The 15,172-nt window shown below is 44.4% G+C and overlaps 1 protein-coding gene across 2 annotated transcripts in view; it reads right to left on the bottom strand.

Moving 5' to 3' along the window:
- Nucleotides 1-15,172, bottom strand: part of STRN (striatin) — a 102,997-nt gene that overhangs the window by 10,772 nt on the left and 77,053 nt on the right. The gene's annotated exons all lie outside the window — the stretch shown is intronic.

Below are 15,172 nucleotides of genomic sequence, written 5' to 3' on the forward strand. Positions count from 1 at the left end.
TGTTACTACAAACTTTATTAGATTTGGTGACTTATGAAAAGGTTCTAGGCCCTTTAAGTGGAAAGCCCTTATGGACTTTCTGCATGAGATGAAAAAACAAACTGATGATTTGTGAATTTGATTTCTAAGAAGATAAAGTTGGGAAAAATAAATAGAAATGAAAAGGTAAATTCTGGAGATATCAGAACTATACATTGTTTATAAAGATATGATAGGCGATGTAGAGAAAAATGGAAATGAAATATGTATTATTTGTCTTTGTTTTTTTCCTTTAATTTTTGTTCTTTTCTTCTTGTTCTCTTTTTCTACACTCCCCCCTTATTTTTTTTTCTCTCTGCCCTTTTTATTGGGCTTCTACTCTTACTAATAAAACAATAAAGTATTTAGAAAAGGTTCTAGGCCCTGAGCAAGCAGGCTTTGTTACTGGAAGATCTACAATAGACCATTGTTTAGTTTTATATCACTTAGCCAGGAAATATAGACACCAAAGCAGGATTACAGCTGAACATCAACAAGACAAAAGTAAGGACTACTGAGAAATTACACAATTTTAAAGTTGACAATGAGGAAATTGAAATTGTCCAAGATTTTCTATTCCTTGGCTCAATCATCAACCAAAAGGGAGACTGCAATGAAGAAATCAGAAGAAGACTGAGACTCAGAAGAGCAGCTGTGAGAGAGCCAGAAAAGATCCTTAAAAATAAAGATGTCTCTTTGGGAACCAAGATAATCCAAAACTATGAGATAATCCAGACTATGGTATTCCCCATTTCTATGTATGGATGTGAAAGTTGGACAGTGAAGAAAACGGACAGGAAGAAAATTGATTCATTTGAAATGTGCTGGAGGAGAGTTTTGCAGATACCATGGACAGCCAGAAAGACAAATAAATGGGTACTAGATCAAATCAAGCATGAATTCTCTCTAGAAGCTAAAATGACAAAATTGAGGCCATCGTACTTTGGTCACATCATGAGAAGATAAAATTATCTGGAAAAGTCAATAATGCTAGGAAAAGTGGAAGGTAGTAGGAAAAGAGGAAGACCTAAAATCTGATGGCTGGATTTAATAAAAGAAGCCACGTCCTCTGGTTTGCAGGATCTGAGCAAGTCTGTTAATGATAGGATATTCTGGAGATCTTTCATTCATAGGGTCACCATAGGTCAGAGGCGACTTGACGGCATATGAAACACACACACCAAGAAGTAAGCTATAAGTGGCTTTTATGGACCTCCAGGTGACCTTTGACTTGATTCCAAGAAATCTTCTATGGGACAAACTAGGGAAAACTTTGACTGATCAAGGACTGCTACGGTTAATAAAGACGTTATATTATTCTCCTTCAGCTTGGGTTCGTTATAGTTTGGAAAGCCATTTGTCCAACTCCCATTACAGAAAGGCGACTTACAAGGATGCTTGTTAGCCCCATTATTGTTTAATTTGTATATAAATGATATGGCACATTTTTTGAGAAACCTTAAATTTCACCCACCAATATTAGCCTCCAATATCAGTGGTATTATATGAGGACGACATGTTTTTGCTAGCTAGGTCTCCTGTGGGCCTTCAGCATTTGTCGAAAGCTTTTTCAGAATACTGCAATGCAGAAGGATTGACAATAAACCATGGGAAGTCTAAGGTTATGGTATTCTCTAAATCTATCCCTATACAGAAATACCTTTACCTTTACAGAAATACAACTGGCAAGTTAATGGAAAACCTGTAGAGCAAGTAACTCGGTTTTGTTATTTAGGAGTCTATTTTCAAGCTAATTTGGCGAGGAGGGCCCACCTTAAGAATGCTCATAACCGGTCCTTGGTTGTGACAAAGGCCATAATATGTTATCTTTATAATAAAGGTGGTCAGTTTGCCCCTGCTGCTATTTCAGTTTCTAATGCAAAGTAAGCGGTCAGCTTCTTTACGGAGCTCCAATATGGACTGAGGCCTGCAGAGAGACATTAGATTCCCCTTTGCTATTATTTCTGTGGAAGATCATGGATGTGCCAAATTGTGTGCCTAATGTCTCTCTACTGGGCCTGAAATCTCTGGAAGCGTGGGCTTGGGCAATGGAATTTGGGCTTTGTCTCTATTTATTAAAATCTGATTTATATGTCACATGGAAGAAATTAAAGGAGACCAGGCTTAACAGTAATGAGTTAGTGAACATGGGAAGGTTAGCAACATGCTCTTTGGTGAGTGAACTCTTGTATATTTTGGATTTTTTGAGTACTGTGTAGAGACCCCGTACAGTATGCTCTCCTTTATATCTCAGATTATCCTATCCAAAGGCGCACTTATGAGACTTAGATTTTTTAACTGTTCCACAATACAGGAGAGCATTTATGCTTGCAAGACTAAATTTTATTCCTTCTCAAGTTAAGAAAGGTGTAATACAAAGGCTTCCATATTCTGATAGACTTTGTGACTATGCTACTGGTCAGATAGAAACTCTAGAGCACAGTTTATTGGAAAGTAACATTTTCCAAGGTATAAGGGATGTATGGATTACTCTTCTTTTCTGTGACAATGAAGGGTTGGCCATACCAGACAAGGTAAAAATACTTCTCTGGAAAGTGTGAACTTAGGAATAACACTGGCTGTAGCCATTTTTTTTGCTTATATTTTTAAATGCAAAGGAGTTAAGTGTAGTAATGTCAGAACTTTTAAAAATGGAGGGGGGGTATTTTTATTTTTGTAGTATGTAGTGTGGCATTGCTCAAGGCCTGTTAGCCAAAGGAGCAGTATCATTAAAGTTTTCTACTCATTTAATACCATTTTTCTTCATTATATCCACACTGTATCGTGCCTAATATGCTATGCTCACTCAGATTTCAGCAATCCTACTCCTAGTACACTGCTCATTCAATGTTTCCTCATATTGATTGTAATGGCTTACACTGTCTGTGCTTATTAGATGCCTCTTTGTATGGATGGTTAACAAATTGAGACTCTAAGTCTCATTGAGAAAGGGAAGCAATATATAGAGTAAATAAATAAATCTATATGAAAGTAGCCATATTCCAAGATATCAGGAGTATTAAAATGTCAGTAATTACAAGTTTATCTGGCAAAAACAAAAAATATAGGGTTTCAGCCAAAGTTTCCATTCCACTAGTGGGTGTGCCTTCAGGCAATGGAAAGGGGCAATCTGCTGGGCAATCTTACGCCAGTGGAAGGCACCTTGGGTTGAAGACAGGCTTCATTGTTAGGAAACCAGAAAACTTTGACTCCAACCCATAGTCTCTTAAGTGCCAAAATAAATGTCTGAATGTTGGAATATTAAAAATCTATTTCAATCATGAACCATCTTCCATGAGTCCAATTATGAGTCCTTCCATGAGTCCTATTAACAAAGATATCTTCTGGCCCTACAGCAGGAGATGTGTCACTGCACACATCTGCAAGGAGAGAACTGCAAGGAGAATTAAGTGCTGGCTGACAACGGTGCAAAATATTGTGTGTGAGCAACTACAAATACATTGAAGGGAAGGTAGAGATTCTGAGTGGACTATGCATACAGTCCACTCAGCATACAGCATACAGAAGGAGAAGTTCAGAAACACATTCTTTTTAAAGAGAATAACAGAATACTGCTAAGATGCTGTACATAGAGTGGCTACTTAACAAAACAGTGTATGTAATTTGTTGCTAAAATTGGCCTCTGTACCAGATGATTGGAAAATAGCAAATGTTACCCCAATTTTTAAAAGAGGATCAGAGGGGATTCAGAAAATTACAGGCCACTTAGCTTATGACAGGTAAATCAGCAGAAACTGTAATCAAAGATAGAATTATTAGGTATGTAGAGGAGCAAAACCTGCTGAGGGGGGATCAGCATGGCTTCCGCAAAGGAAAGTCCTGCCTCACTAAGTTCTTTGAGCAGGTTAACAAGCATGTGGATAAAGACAACCAGTAGACAGCATATACTTGGACTTCCAAAAAGCTTTTGACAAGGCATCTCACCAGACTCCAGAGAATATACTTAGCAATCATGGGATATGAGGACATGTCCACTTATGGATCAAAAGTAGTTTAAATGGCAGGAAGAAGAAAGTAATCATAATAGACAGTTCTCACAATGGAGAGAGTCAGCCATGGAGTCCCAAAAGGATAGGTACTGGAATGGTGCTATTTAATTTGTTCATAAAAGATTTGGAATTGGGGATGAGCAGGGTAGTACCCAAGTTTGCAGGTGATACTAAATTATTCAGGATGGTGAAAATCATGGCAGATTGTGAAGAGCTACAGGACGATCTTTTTAAATTGGGTGAGTGCACAACCACGTGGCAAATGAAGTTCAATGTCAGCTTTCAGGCTTTAAAACAAGGGACATGGCTGTTCGCTCAGACACATACACTCTGTTGTCGCCATTTATTCTTCCTGTTTCTGGGCATGGAAATTAATCCTTTAGTTAGTTAACATCGTTATTTTTATAAAATATCATAGGGTCCATGACAAATCCCTAAATAAATTGCTGGTTCTGCTGTGGTTCAGAGAAATCATGGTTCTTTATACCTGCTAATATATGAATAAGAAAGGTCATCAATTGCTCTAAGGTCAAAGGGAAAGGAAATATCTCTGTGTTCACAGTACCCACTCTCACAAGCACACCAAATGGAGACATGTCAGCAGAACCATGATAAAATCAGTCTCTGGTAATTTGTATCAATGCACACTGTATTTCTCTGATTTATCCTGTAAATCAAGGCTATTAGGGTATGGACTTCCTTCCCTTGAAGACTTGTTTAGGATATTACATCCCCTCAGAATCCTGTTACTCACATTTTAGGTGTTACATTAAGCGCATCTTCTGACCCCGATCCCCATGTATCCAGACCTCCATTGCCTAAAACTCTTATGGTTAATCATAGAGTTGGAAGGGGGCTTATAGACCATCAAGTCCAACCCTCTTCCCAATGCAGGATTAGCCTAAAGTCCCTGACAAGTATTTGTCCTGCCATTCCTTGAAGAATGCCAATGAGGGGGAACCATGACATCCTTAGACAGCTGATTCTACTGCTGGATTACTCTTAATGTGAAGAAGTTTTTCCTAATGTCCAGCCAGTACCTTCTCCCTTCTGTAGTTTAAACCCATTGTTTCAAGTCCTATTCTCTGTTGTCAACAGGAATAGCTCCCTTCCCTACTCTAAGTGACAGCCTTTTAAATACTTAAAGAGAGCAATATCTCCCCTCAGCCTCATCTTCTCCAAACTGAACACTCTCAGGTCCCTCAGTCTTTCCTCATAGGACTTGGTCTCCAGGCCCCATATCACCCAAGATGGTGGCGTGGATGGGAGCAGGGTTGCTAGTTCCTGCTGTTTGTATTTTACTTATAGTTATTTCAAGCTGCTTTTAGCTTCTGCTCTGCCTTTTACAGCATTTCTAGCTGCTTTTAGTTTCTGCCCTGCCTTTTTTCGCAGGTAAGTTTAAATTTAAGAGAAGTAGTCCTTTGGTTATCATCTTACTATTACCTTTCCTTCACTATCCACAAAAAGCAAAATGACCTGCGGGACGGATTAACGCTGAGCTGAGCCAAGTTTATATCTGACGTCTCAGTGTTGGCTGCTGTGGCACTTTGGTGTTACTGGCCACCCAACTGCCCAGTGTCTTACTAGGCTGAACTGGAGGTTTGGGAGCCGGTGAGCCAAAGTGCTTAGAAGATGGCACCTGGAAGAAGTGCTCTGGATGGGTGTGCGGGTGTGTGGAGTGAAGTGATTATGCTGCAGAAGTCATTGGAGCTAGGTCATGAATTTGCCGGATTGGAGGAGAGGACGGTTTGTCGAAGCCTGGGAAAAGCTGTAGGGAGCCGGTGCTGTGACTGTGCAGCAGGCACTGTATGTTTCTGTGCCCTGCCTGCCTTGCCAAGATGCTGCAAAATCTTTGGGCAGACTTGGGAGCAATCGGGCAGTCTCAGAACTGATCAGAGGCCTCCAGAAACCTTCAGAAACCCCCAGGACTGTCGGTTGAGTCTGGATGCTAGGCTGTCTTACTTCTGTAGTTGGAGCAGAACTTTAGGCGCTGCACCCACTTCCCAAACTGGCTGGACTATCGTGGGCCTATTATTGGCCAGAGTTTAGGAGCTCCTCCTTATGGTACCACCTAGAACTTCTTCCTGACCACGGTATAAATTAATTTGTTTGAGGTTGCTTCTCTTTTCTCTTATAAAATCATGACCCTGCTGTTACTAGGATTACCACTGGCTGTTTTAAGAGCGTTGTATAAATGGGCGAGTAATACTGGGCTACAGCCCTTTTAGCCAGTTCTGCCATTATTTAATTGTTGTAATCATTGGAAATTAATGGTGTTATTACTTACTTAATTGTAATTATTGTCATAACCTGATTGATCAAGTTGGTGGGAGTGGGGTTAGCAGGATTGTTTTGTAAATTTTATCTAAGATCCCAGTTAAGGGTAGTCATTGCCATATTGTGTAGTACGTCTCTGAATCTCAATTAGGATTGCTGGGAGATGGGAATCATGGTGGACATGGGGGAGGAGACTGGTGAGGGGCTGGGGATCCCAGTACTCCAGGGACAAGGGAGGTATGGTGGTAAGACAAGATCTTGGAGGGGAAGGGCATGAAGATATGGGATGGCTCAGTGTCCTTCCAACCTACATCCCATCCTGAGGCATGTTAGTTGTGGGGCTAGGATGCTGAAGTGCCTCCCACTGGCACTGCTGTTGTGTAATGCCAGGTCCATAAACAATAAAACAGATACACTGCGGGATCATTTTGCAGTGAATAACATGGACTTGGTATGCGTGACCAAGATCTGGGTGAAGGATGGCGAGACGGTCACCTGGAATGAGCTGCCCCGATCTCCCCACCCCGGGGTTTCGGTCCTTCTTCAGTCCTGGACAGATGGTTGTGGGGAGGGGTGGCAATACTCATTCGAGAGTTGTTCTCCTTCAGGCTGCTCCCTGAACCAAAGATTATTGGCATTTACTGTGTAGGCCTGAAATGGGATGCTGAGTTTGGCTATCTGGTGTACTATCTAGTGCACCAGCAGCTATCCTGTTGAGCCTGCTGGAGGTTGTGGCGAGATGGGCTTTGTAGTACCCTAGGCTTTTAGTCTTGGGAGACTTCAGTGTCCATGCTGATGATGCTGCCTCCTCACAGGCTGTGGACCTGGTGTCTTCCATGGCAGCACTAGGACTCTCCCAATTTGTTTCAGCCCTCACGCACCAAGCAGGCCACACACTAGATTTGATCTTTGGAGTGGGGATTCATGTGGACCTAACTGTAATTGAAGCAGTGCCATGGTTGGACCACGTCTTCCTGAAAACTCGCCTAGGTGCACCAGCCCCCACCCCCCACATAGGTGGCAAGACGGTTTATGCTGGCCCATGGAGACTAATGGATCAAATTGGTTTCCAGAACGCTCTGTGAGATCCAGTGCCCCATGGTGGTTTGTTGGATGAGCTGGTGGAGGACTGGCATGTCCGTCTCTCCGAAGCCATTGACGAAATCCCTCCCCATTGCCCACTTCCCCCCCCCATGCCATGCTCTCCCCCTGGTATACAGAGGAGCTATGGTCTGCAGCTGCTAGAGGAGGTAAGGGCTTTTTGCCTTTCTTGGCTGTGGTGGGTTAAGCTGAGAAGCTAAGGGTGGTCCTCTCTAGCTTTGGGGCTTTTTGTGTGTAGTTTTGTGTTGATTTGAGTGTAGTTTTGAGGCTGTGTGTGTTTGGGCTTGATTGTGTTTGAGGGTGAGTGTGTTTGTAAGGCTGCTGGGGGTTGCTGGAGTACAAGCCACACACCCCCTTTGTGCTCACCTCCTGTGCTTAGCAGGAAGTGACCTTTTGCATTGAAAAGGCAACTGCTGGGCAGGGGCAGGGCAGAGCAGAGTCACCTGGGCTCAGGAGCACATGGTCTGCAGCTGCTAGAGGAGGTAAGGGCTTTTTGCCTTTCTTGGCTGTGGTGGGTTAAGCTGAGAAGCTAAGGGTGGTCCTCTCTAGCTTTGGGGCTTTTTGTGTGTAGTTTTGTGTTGATTTGAGTGTAGTTTTGAGGCTGAGTGTGTTTGGGCTTGATTGTGTTTGAGGGTGAGTGTGTTTGTAAGGCTGCTGGGGGTTGCTGGAGTACAAGCCACACCCCCCCTTTGTGCTCACCTCCTGTGCTTAGCAGGAAGTGACCTTTTGCATTGAAAAGGCAACTGCTGGGCAGGGGCGCGAGCCTTTGGCGCGAGCCGAAGGGCGAGAGCTAAAGGGCTCTTGGCCGGGGGATCATAGCCGTTTTCCTTCCTCTTAGTGTGTTGTTCCTAAAACAGAATAATGAAGTCAGAATGCCAGCAGGGGGTTGGGGGCTTTCCAGTGTATTGCACTGAGTGTCACATGTATGACTATCTGCCTTCTGGTCAGAAGTCCTGGATGTGTGCTCGCTGCAAGGAGCTCCTGGTTCTCAGGGAACGAGTACGTACCCTTGAGGCCAAGGTGGCTGACCTGGAGAAGCGGAGACAGTTAGATAGGCACGAGGACAAGATTCTCAGGGACAGGATAGATGTGTCCCACTCTAAAAATGGCAGCGTTCTTGTTGTCAAGGAGAATGAGGATCTTGTGGAATCAGGGCACCGTACTGAGGATAAGGGGAACATGCCCTCAGAAGGGACCTCTTCTTCAGTTGGTGAGCAGGTTTCCTTTCGCATCAAGGAACCATCCCTGGGTGGGGCGGGAGGGAGGCTCTTGGTAGTTGGTGATTCGATCCTTAGACAAGTAGATAGCTGGGTGGCACAACCGCGTTCTGACCGTATGGTGACTTGCCTGCCTGGTGCGAAGGTAGCGGACATTACGCGTGTTATAGATAGGCTGGTAGATAGTGCTGGGGAAGAGTCAGCGGTCGTGGTCCATGTTGGAACCAACGATGTTGGGAAATGCAGTCGTGAGGTCTTGGAACAAAAATTTAGGCTGTTAGGCAGGAGACTCAAGGCCAGGACCTCCAAGGTAGCCTTCTCAGAAGTGCTACCTGTTCCACGCGCAGGGCCAGAGAGACAAACGCAGATCAGGAGTCTCAATGCGTGGATGAGACGATGGTGTAGGGAGGAAGGGTTCAAGTTTGTTAGGCACTGGGATTCTTTTTGGGACAAGCGGGAGCTGTACAAGAGAGACGGTCTCCACTTGTCCCGAGAAGGAACCCAGCTGCTGGCACTTAAAATCAAAAAGGTGGCAGAGCAGTTTTTAAACTAAATGCTAGGGGAAAGCCGACAAGAGATAAAGTGTCTCTGGTTCAGGATGGTTCATCTCAGAGAGATGAAGGGCTAGGTATAACACTTCTACAGGGAGATAGATTAGAGTTGTCAACTGAGATGGAGACAAACAGTGCAGATGACCTAACTACGTCTCGAGGCAAAGTGTGCCGGGGAAGTTACAGGTGTTTATATACAAATGCTAGAAGTGTCCGAGGTAAAATTGGGGAGCTGGAATGTTTAGTGTTGGGCGAATCCATAGACATTGTGGGCATATCAGAAACTTGGTGGGATGAGGAAAATCAGTGGGACACGGTGATTCCTGGATATAAATTATATCGGAAGGATAGGGAGGGAAGGGTTGGTGGTGGGGTGGCTCTATATGTCAGAGAAGGTATACATTCCAGTAAGATTGAGAAGGTAACTGAATTAGATTCGCTTCTGGAAATGCTATGGGTTGAAATTACGGGCCCAAATGGAAACTTAACTGTGGGAGTTTGTTATCGCCCTCCAGATCAGAAAATAGAGGAGGATTATAAAATGATGACAGGATTAAAGATGGCTGCTAAACAAAAAAACTGTGTTGTAATGGGTGATTTTAACTACCCGCACATTGACTGGGCCAATGGGTGTTCGAATCGGGGGAGAGAAAGTGAGTTTCTAGACTGTCTCAATGACTGTGCTATGGAACAGATGGTTACAGAACCTACTAGGGGAGAGGTGATCCTGGATTTGGTCCTCAGTAATGCTGAAGACCTGGTGAGAGATGTAAATGTGATTGCACCACTTGGGAACAGTGACCATAATGTTACTGAGTACAACATATGTATAAATAGGAAATTGCCAAATAAGACCAACACAGCCATGTTTAACTTCAAAAGGGGTAACTTTTCTGAGATGAGGGGGTACGTGAAGAAGAAACTGAAAGGGAAAGTAAAAAAGGTCAAAACACTTGGGGAATCTTGGAGACTATTTAAAACTACAATCCTGGAAGCTCAAATTAAATATATACCGCTGGTTAGGAAAGGCACAAATAGGTTTAGGAAAAGGCCAGCATGGTTAACAAGCAATGTAATAGAAGCTGTAAAAGGTAAAAAGGATTCTTTTAGGCAGTGGAAAACTAGTCGGAGTGAGGTTGATAAAAAGGAGCATAAGCTGTGGCAAAAAAAGTGCAAGTCTGTGATCAGACAGGCAAAAAGGGAATATGAGGAGCATATTGCAAAGAACATAAAGAAAAACAATAAACAATTCTTTAAATATATTAGAAGTAGGAAACCAGCTAGGGAGGCAGTGGGGCCCTTGGATGACCAAGGCGTAAAAGGATTACTAAAGGGTGATAGGGAAATGGCCGAGAAGCTGAATGCGTTCTTTGCTTCTGTCTTCACTGTGGAAGATAAGAAGTGCATGCCCACTCCGGAAGCACTGACTTTGGGAGGGGTTTTGAAAGACCTGAGTCACATTGAGGTGACGAGAGAGGAGGTTATGCGACTGCTAGATAATTTAAAAACTGATAAATCACCGGGCCCAGATGGCATACATCCAAGAGTTCTGAAAGAACTCAAGTGTGAACTTGTAGATCTCCTCACAAAAATATGTAATCTGTCATTAAACTCTGCATCTGTTCCTGAGGACTGGAAGGTAGCTAATGTTGTCCCCATCTTTAAAAAAGGTTCCAGGGGAGATCCGGGAAATTACAGGCCAGTCAGCCTGACGTCAATACCGGGTAAGTTGGTGGAAACTATTATCAAAAATAAAATTAGTGGGCACATTGATGACCAAAAGCTGATGAGGAAAACTCAGCATGGGTTCTGTAAGGGAAGATCTTGTCTCACCAATCTGTTAGAGTTCTTTGAGGGAGTGAACAAACAAGTGGACAAGGGAGACCCGATAGATATTGTTTATCTTGACTTCCAGAAAGCTTTTGACAAAGTTCCTCATCAAAGGCTCCTAAGTAAGCTCAGTAGCTATGGGATAAAGGGCCAAGTCCTCTTGTGGATCGAAAACTGGCTAATTAATAGGAAACAGAGAGTGAGTATAAACGGGCACTTCTCACAGTGGAGGGTGGTGAGCAGTGGGGTGCCACAGGGGTCGGTATTGGGTCCAATGCTTTTTAACTTGTTTATTAATGATTTGGAATTGGGATTAAGCAGTGAAGTGGCTAAATTTGCAGATGACACGAAATTGTTCAGGGTGGTGAAAGCCAGAGAGGATTGTGAGGCACTCCAAAGGGATCTGTCAAGGCTAGAAGAGTGGGCATCCATGTGGCAAATGAGGTTCAATGTAGCCAAGTGCAAAGTAATGCACATTGGAACCAAAAATCCAAAATATAAATACAAGTTGATGGGGTCTGAACTGGCGGAGACTGACCAAGAGAGAGATCTTGGAGTCATGATAGATAACTCACTAAAAACGTCAGCACAGTGTGCGACTGCCATAAAAAAAGCTAATGCTATGCTAGGGGTTATTAGGAAAGGGATTGAAAACAAATCAGCCGGTATCATAATGCCTCTGTATAAATCGATGGTGAGGCCTCATTTGGAGTACTGTGTACAGTTCTGGTCGCCACACCTTAAAAAAGATATTATAGCACTGGAAAAAGTACAGAGAAGGGCAACTAAAATGATTAAAGGGTTGGAACACTTTCCCTATGAGGAAAGATTGAGGCACTTGGGGCTCTTTAGCCTGGAGAAAAGACGACTGAGGGGAGACGATAGAGGTTTACAAGATAATGCACGGGTTAGAGAAGGTAGAGAAAGATGTGTTTTTCTCCCTTTCTCACAATACAAGAACTCGTGGGCACTCTATGAAATTATTGAGCAGTCGGGTTAGAACAGATAGAAGAAAATACTACTTTACACAAAGGGTGATAAACACATGGAATTCGTTGCCACAGGAGGTGGTGGCAGCTACAAGCATTGCCAGCTTCAAGAGGGGACTGGACAAATATATGGAGCAGAGGTCCATCAGTGGCTATTAGCCACAGGAGATAGATGGTATTCTCTTTGTGGGGAGGTGGTGCTCTGTTGTCTTGGTGCTGGAAGGAAGGCAGTGGGAGGGCATCTGGTGTCCTGGCCTCACTGACAGTCCTTTAGATGGCACTGGATTTCTAGCCACTGTGTGTGACAGAATGTTGGACTGGATGGGCCACTGGCCTGATCCAACATGGCTTTGCTTATGTTCTTATGTTCTTATGACAGATGAAGCGGGAGTTGAGATGGCTTGAGCAAGTGTGGCAGCGGTGTTGGGACAAAGAGGCAAGATAATCTTACAAAGCGTTTATGAAAGCCTACTAGGTGGCGAAGGTGGCGAAGAAGGATTTCTACACTGCCTCCATAGGGTCTGCAAGCTCACATCCAGAACAATTAATAACATAATAATCACATTTAATTTATATACCACCCTTCAGGACAACTTAACGCCCACTCAAAGTGGTTTACAAAATATGTCATTATTGTCCCCACAACAATCACTCTGTGAGGTGGTTGGGGCTGAGAGAGCTCTGGAAGAGCTATGACTGACCCAAGGGCACCCAGCTGGCTTCAAGTGGAGGAATGGGGAATCAAACTCAGTTCTCCAGATTAGAGGCCTGCCGCTCTTAACCACTACGCCAAGTGGCTCTCAGTTATTTCAAGTGGGTCAGTCACTGGTCTCCCTATCTCAGGGAGATCGCCAAATTAGGAATTTGGATATTAGCTGTGAGACGTTTAGGAGCTTATTTGCAGAAAAAATCTTGTTGCTCCAAAGTGACCTACTGGCCATGGTTGATACAGTGAGGGAACTGGAGGCCCCTTGGCTGTCTTCTAGTCTAATTTTAGATCACTTCAGCCTACTCTCCCAGGAGGAGGTTGACGGGATCCTGTGGCTGATAAGACCCCCCACATACTCCCTGGACCCCTGTCCTCATGGCTGATAAAGGCCAGTGAGGATGGGCTGAGGGCCCCACTGGAGGCCATTGTCAACTTGTCTCTGAGCTCTGGTGTTTTTCCAGGGGTGCTCAAGGAAACTGTGGTGAGACCTCTTTTGAAAAAAAAAAAACCTTCATTGGACCCCACTGACCCATCCAGTTACCACCCAGTATCGAATCTCCTGTTCCTGGGTAAGGTGATTGAGCAGGCAGTGGTGGAACAGCTCAATGTTTTCCTGAAGGATTCCTCTGTCCTGGTCCTGTTTTAGTGCAGTTTCCATCCCAGCCATGAGACAGAGACGGTGCTGGTTGCCCTCACAGATAATCTTCCTAGACACCTGGACTGGGTATGTCGGTGCTGCTGGTGTTGTTAGATCTCTCAGCAGTGTTTGACGCAGTCAACTATGAATTGTTGACTGCCTTACAGTGGCTTGTCTTCTTTTTCCATAGTCTAGGACAGAGGGTGGTGCTTGGGGAGGAGTTATCAGCATGCCATTCATTGGTGTGCGGTGTCTCGCAAGGGGCAATACTCTCCCATTGTTTAACCTTTATATGCGCCCCCTTGCCCAGCTAGCACAAAGTTTCAGACTGAGTTGCCACTAGTATGTGGATGACACCCAGTTGTATCTGTTGATGGACTGCTGGCCTGACTCTGCTCCAGAAGTACTAATCAGCGCTTTGGAGGCCGTGTCTGGATAGGTGAAGCAGAGTTGACTGAAGTTGAATCCCTCGAAGACGGAGGTCCTGTACTTAGGTCATGGGCTGTTGGGTTTGGGGATCCAGCTCCTATCCTTTGATGGGGCACAACTTGTGCCCATTCCAGCAGTCAGGAGCCTACGGATGACGCTGGATACTTCCTTATCAATGGAGACTCAGGTTGCAGTAGTTGCCTGGTCTGCCTTCTTCCACCTTCAGCAAGTCAGGCAGCTTGCCCCCTACCTTTTGGCCCATGACCTAACGACAGTGATCAATGCAACGGTTACCTCCAGGTTGGACTACTGTTAATTCGCTCTATGCAGGGCTTTCCCTGGGTCTGATCCGGAAGTTACAACGGGTCCAGAATGCTGCTGCACGTGTCCTAACCGGTACTCCATATAGAGCTCATATTACTCCCATCTTGCAGCAAATACACTGGCTCCCTGTAGAATTCCAGATCAGATTCAAGGTTTTGGTGTTGACCTATAAAGCCCTTAGTGAACTGGGACCAGCATACCTGCGGGACCACCTCCTGCCATACGTACCCTGGAGAGTGCTTAGATCAGCTGATAAACATGTACTGGTGGTCCCTGGCCCCAGGGAGGCTCGACCAGAGTTAGGGCCTTTTCAGTCCTGGCTCCAACCTGGTGGATCTTTTATCCTTTCAGCAGGCCTGTAAGACAGAGACATTCTGCCAGGCATATGGTTGAGGCTAGTCTTTTACCCATCTAGTAAGCCTCCTTACTGGTCTCCTTTTAGGGGGAGGGGCTGTGTAGCCATCTCCCACCCCTTGCAACCAGAATGGCTGTTTCCTCCTTCCCTCTCCTCCCCTTAAGAGTTCCCCCCTCTATGCACTATTAGAAGGGGTGGTTGGTAGGGGCTGCATCCTGGGAATCGTAGTTTATTGTATTTTTACTGTATTTTATGCTTGCTAGGATGATCTATTCTTATTATGTTTTTAATGTATTTATACCCTGTTGTGACCTGCCCTGAGCCTGCTTGTGGAGAGGGTGGGCTAAAAGTCCAGTAAATGAATAAATGAATGAAACAGCCTGGTTGCTCTTCTCTACACCCGTTCCAATTTGTTCACATCCTTTTTGAAGTGAGGCCTACAGAACTGCACACAATACTACAGGTGGGACCTGACCAACACAATATAGAGTGAGACAAGGACTCCTGTGATTTGGATGTTATGCCTTTGTTGATACACCCCAAGACTGTGTTTGCCCTTTTTTGCTGCTGCATCACACTGAGTGCTCATATTTAGCATCCCATCCACCCCTATTCCAAGATCTTGTTTTACCCAAAAGTACCCAAAAGTGGCTACCCAAAAGTGTATTCCTCATCCAGTATGCATGCTTTGCATTTCTGTTACCCAGGTGGAGAACCTGGCACTT

Source organism: Eublepharis macularius, chromosome 1, assembly GCF_028583425.1.
Source record: "Eublepharis macularius isolate TG4126 chromosome 1, MPM_Emac_v1.0, whole genome shotgun sequence".
NCBI lineage: Eukaryota > Metazoa > Chordata > Lepidosauria > Squamata > Eublepharidae > Eublepharis > Eublepharis macularius.